This window comes from Mytilus californianus, unplaced genomic scaffold, assembly GCF_021869535.1.
Source record: "Mytilus californianus isolate M0D057914Y unplaced genomic scaffold, xbMytCali1.0.p SCAF_8, whole genome shotgun sequence".
Taxonomy (NCBI): Eukaryota; Metazoa; Mollusca; class Bivalvia; order Mytilida; family Mytilidae; genus Mytilus; species Mytilus californianus.
Genome location: NW_026262734.1, coordinates 31,099,509 through 31,105,487, shown reverse-complemented (window position 1 = coordinate 31,105,487; position 5,979 = coordinate 31,099,509).

The window sequence follows — 5,979 nt, the reverse complement described above, 5'->3', positions numbered from 1 at the left end:
TTGGTTTTATTATTTTAGTTAAAATTCTATCTTCCGTAACTTCTAATTGTACAAAACCGTTTCTCGTCTGCATCTGTAATAAACAAAAGCTGTTCCATTTAAATCGTTTCCCTTATTTAATATACATACTGAATTGTCAGATATGTCATCAAATTAATGCAAAGAACATTTTCAAATTGACACTGTGGTTAACTAACTTGCGCATGTACAATGTAAACTCTTTTATGTAATACCACTTGAAAGAAAATGAAAGAATAAAGAATGAAAAAAATTGATGTGTTGTCCCGAGATCAATTATGGAAGCTCGTCAATCATTCTCTTTGATTTTTTCTTGATGTCTTTAGTCTACTTTTGGATTTTGGAGTTGTTGGAAGATCTTTGGTAGTCTGTTTAAAATTACATCTAGCTCGTGTCGATGAAGAACTTGATATACATGTATAATATAGAGACTTTAAATTGTCTATTAATGAGGGTCATATGATGTCATTTTAGGTTTTATTGTATTGTAAGGCGTTTTGCTAGTGCGATTTCACTGTGTGGGATTTATTTGTAGAAAAAATGTAAAGCAATCAAAGAGAACGGTATTATTAGTTACATAGTGTGGTAGTGACCTAATACGATATATATGGGGTCAGTAAATTCCATATGGGGTGAGAGCGAAGCTGACCCCATATATATCTTATTAGGTCACCACCACACTGTGTAGCGAATTTATCTTACCGACTATCTTAACAAGTGATCAAGTCTTCAATATAAAGAACCTACTACCATTGGTCTATACAAAAACAAATGCCAACAATAACAACTTGTTAGCTTTTAATTATTTCTGCATTTATTTCAATCGTTCATAATCAATTTCTTCGTTTGTTAAAGCGTTTCAGTTTTTTCTTCAACGCCGTGTTGTTTTTATAAAGGGACGTAACACCACTACTAACCGTTTATCAAAATAAGCCACGCCTACTAACCCCATATGAAATATACACGGTCTCCACGCGGTCGCTTTTAAGATCTTTTAACCAATGATATTCCTAGAAATGTATAGGAGGTAAGATAAGTCTGAATATATCTCCAATTGCAAATATTTGGACAGTTTGGTGTTTCTTAATCTTTCTTTGTAATGTTTTGTGAATTGGTTGGGTTTTTTTTTTTTGTTATGGGTGTTGTCTGTTTTTCTTTGACGTATGGTTTTTTATTGCCCCTTGTTATCTCTTCTCTCTCTTTCTAAGCTGTGCATAGAGGGAAATATTGTCAATTATTTAATGTATATCAAACACACAAGTAAACACATCTTTTGCGAAATTGACCTCAGATGGTTTTTGCCATGTTTTAATAGGTATAAGAAGATGTGGTATGAGTGCCAATGAGACAACTCTCCATCCAAGTCACAATTTGTAAAAGTAAACCATTATAGGTCAAAGTACGGCCTTCAACACGGAGCCTTGGCTCACACCGAACAGCAAGCTATAAAGGGCCCCAAAAATGACTAGTGTAAAACCATTCAAACAGGAAAACCAACGGTCTAATCTATATAAAAAAAAAAAACGAGAAACGAGAAACACTTATGAACCACATCAACAAACGAAGTCTCTTTTTGTTATAAAGCTTTCTTTGAATAAAAAAATATTTGGCCCAAAAAATTGATACGATAGTTCCGAACGGATGCAAAACCAGATATGTACATTGAACGAAGTAAAGCTAGGTCATATTTTATTTTTATATTTTATTTGAAATACACACTTAAATTCTACTATGTAGAATTTTTTAAGCAGAATGTCATCAAAGGTATATGTTTATCCCATTTATGAATAAAAAAAAACAAGCATAAAGCTTGTGGGTATCAGTTCTATACGAGTAACATCCACCAGCACTGCTTAGTTCGACATTCATCTTGACCAATTCCAAACTATTAATCATTCTATAAATTTGCTGACAAGTTGGTTGTTAGTATAGAAATGGTTGAACTCGTCCGAATCACCTACAGCGATAAGACTCATACTAGTATCAGGCCAAACAATTTATGAATAAAAGTAAGTTTTGGTTATATATAAATATGTAAATGATATAGCAACCCAACGACAAAAATAACCAAGACATCGTGAGGGCAACATAAAATGCTTCATGAATAGACTAAAAGGTTACCTATAATTTTTAACAATAAACAGGCCTCTATACAATATAGCAAGATCTAAATCGTCCAGAGTCTATATATTGAGAAGAACATATTTCACAGAAACAATCAGAAATTGTATGTGTGGTGACCTATAGTTGTCTACAATCTTGTTTTTTGGTCTCTGGTGGATAGTTGTCTCATTGGCAATAGTTACTATGGAAATTAATGGTTTAGAGATAGAGGTGCCCTCTGGTGTAGCTGATGCTAGTGGATGATGACCCTAGCTAAAGTTAATATCTTTCAACTGGTCAATTAGTAATTAACAGTAGTAATTTTTATAAACACGTCATCAAAGACTCATCAATGACGTTCGAATCAAACAAGGTTAAAAGGCAAAATCAAGTACGCAGTCTAGGAGCATTGAGGACCCAAACATTCCAAAAGCGTTTGCTTAATACAGCTACGGTATTCTATTTCTGGGATAGAAAATCATTAGTATTTCGAACAATTTAAAGTTTTGTAAACAGTTAACTTATGAATATGAAAATATCAAAGGTAATTCATGTCAAAAGAGAAGTGCTGACTACTGCATGGGCTGATGATCGATGCTCTCGGGAAGGAAACCTCCACCAGGAATGGCATCGACCCAGAAGTTGTAAACAAATCATCAAAAATAGAAGGCTTATCTAATTTGGTACACCAGACGCGTGTTTCGTCTACAAATGACTCATCAGTGACGCTAGAATAAAAAAGTTAAAGACCAAATAAAGTACGAGGTTAAAGAGCGTAGAGGATCCGAAAAGTAAACTGCAGTTGGATGGTATTGAATTATTCTGCCATTATTTGAAAGGAAATTAAGCATATTGAAATCATTTATTATCTTATTCTGTTGCTATAAGCTCAGTTGTCAACTACCTTCGTGTACGAACCTTATATTTCTCTCTCTCTTACCATTTTCAATGATCTTTCGTAAGTCATGAGATAAAATGTCAAATTTAACAATACATCATTAACGCTGATTTGTAATGTGTGTTAATAGGCCTAATCATAATTCATAATTTTTCAATGATGGCAATTGTCAGTTTACATTCTGTTAAACATCCCAACATAGACTTCATGTTTTTCTATCTTTTTGGAGCTATTTTTGCATATACTTATTCATTGGCGTATTCATGTGAGCTTATAACAGCGTCCAAGTGCATGAATATAGGGTACACAATGACAACGTTTCCAAATACTCTAGGTCATAGAACTCAAACGGAGGCAAAACAAGATTTACGAGCTATTTGGCCTTTGGTTGAACTTGGATGCAGTGCGTCGTTTAGGGAATTTTTGTGCAATTACTATTTCCCAAAATGCGATCCAGTTGTGAAAGAAAGATATCAAACATTACCGAGTCGGTATCTTTGTGAGAATTCGCGAATGGGATGTGAGCCGTTGATGAACAAGTTTGGTTTTCCTTGGCCATCTAACTTTGAATGTAATAAGTTTCCAGGTATGATCAGTATGATATATTTCATTGCATATTATTTATTCACTGTTTTTTTTATATTTTGTTTCAATGCGTTTGGAAAAATGCCATGTTCGTTAGAATAGGAAGCGTACATTTAATATTTCGGTTTTAACGTCCAATCAAAGTATATATTTAAATGGACATTCAGATTAACCTCAAATGTTATACACTGACTGTTTATGCTTGGGACATAAAACAATTTGAAAATTTGAAATAAGCAAAAGGAACTATTTTTGTTATCCTTGTTTTATTTCTTTTTACTTTACTTTATTTCCATTATCTTATTACCCAATCTGGAATAATTAAAGAACAATACACTGTAATCAGTCACACTAAGATTCAATTTCAATGAAAAATCCGAAAATATCATATATGTGGGTTACTAAGTACCAAAAAGAGTCTGCTACGACCACAATGAAAAAGGTAAAACTATCTGAAAGTTAATTATTCAACATTCAACTTACCCAATACATGCGTTCAAAAACATAAATGAAACAATCAAACAAAATAAGTTTACCAAAGTAGGAATTTATAATCTAAGAGGTATATATTCACGTATTTATAGTAAACAATTTTCTAAAAGAAATTATATTTATCTTATTACATTGAATTGCATCTATTTATCGTATGTTATGTTCTAGGTGGCTGTGAACCAATAACTATACCTATGTGCGCACAAAAGTTTAAAAAGACAACATTTCCTAACCGGTTCGGGCATAAAAACCAACATGAAGCAGGTCTTGAAGTGAACAAATTTTATTTATTTGTGGTGGCAGGTTGTAGTGATTTTTTTCAAGACTTTCTCTGTTTAGTGTATTTCCCTGAATGTAATCCACAAGTTGATAGTGAACGTTGGAATCAATTATTATGTAATACTGTTCGTGCAGGATGTGAACAAATTATGAATGAGATTGGTATGGAGTGGCCAAACGAACTTAGTTGTGAACAGTTTACCAGTGATTAAAAAAGTCGTATTTTATCAAAGGGTTTATTTCAGTTCTTACTACAATGTATCATAGATATCTGTTAGCATTATTTCTTCCAAGATGGACACTGTTTACCATTAAATGATAAAAATTTGCCTGTACATATGGACAGAGATCCTTTAATTTTTTTATTTTAAATTTGCTATTCTTTCTATTATCACTTATTCATAATCTCGTTATAGTTTGATCATCCCTATATGTCTTTTTCGCGCTGACGCGACGTTAGGGGACGACCATTTGATTTTCTCGGGGAGACGGGAGGTTTTTGAAAATTAATAACTTTCCCTGGTAAGAACTGAAAATAGAAACTTTGCACAAGACAGCATAAAATTAAATATTTTGCAACACAAAATGCGGGAAACAAATGTGTTCAAAAGTGAAAATTATTTTTCGCGCGGCGAAGCCCCGAAAAAAGCATGCTTAGCATCAGATGAAAATAAATGATCAATGCAGAAAAAGTTCCTCCTGTTACATGCTTTCTTTAGAGTTTTATCTGTAAAACTTCTCTTTGTGTAAACAATATTTCATAACAAGCAATTGTGATTGGATTCATGTTTCATTAATCTTATACTCTCGCCTATTTTGCGCTGATGCGGCATAAAGCAAACACCAATCAATCATTCAGTCATATGATACCCTTTTTTCTATGGCCAGAGTACTAGTATGTATATCTTGAAACATTGAACTTAATAATCGGGACAAAATATGGTCCTTACCGATCTTACTCCTTTAGATAACCAAACACCATTTTCTAGGCTATTTAGAATATTTGGACAATGATCATAATTGTGATCCAAAACAAATCAAACCAATTATTTACTTAATTCTGTACACCCCATTCAGACCATCATATATTTCATTAATTTTGTTTGCATGTGGATACATACCGATTGTAAAAGTATCAAATCAATCTAAACGCTGTCCATATTCAAATTGCAATGAGAAAGTGAACTGAGTAAGGACGTGCTCATCATACAAGCTACTACAAAAAAACACCTGTAGCTTTCTGCAACTTTGCGCAAGTGAGCTCAAACATTGACCCCTAAAGGAGATGTAACACTTTGTACAAAAATTACCATAAAGTATGTTCATCCTATTGGGGGAAAAGTCACCAAAGATACCAGGCTTACAATTTAGAACGCTGAACGTTTCGTTTCGCAAGACTCATTAGTGGCACACGAATCAAAACAGTTTAAAGTCCAAAATCAATTGCTAAGATGTAGAGCATTAAAAGCGAAAGTTCCAAAAAGTAGAGCCAAATCTGGCTCAGTCTATCAATGCCTGGTTATAGTGGAACCTTGAATTTGAAATGATTTATATATTCCATGAACAATAAATTTATAGAAGTGTACATACATTTAATTTTCTGA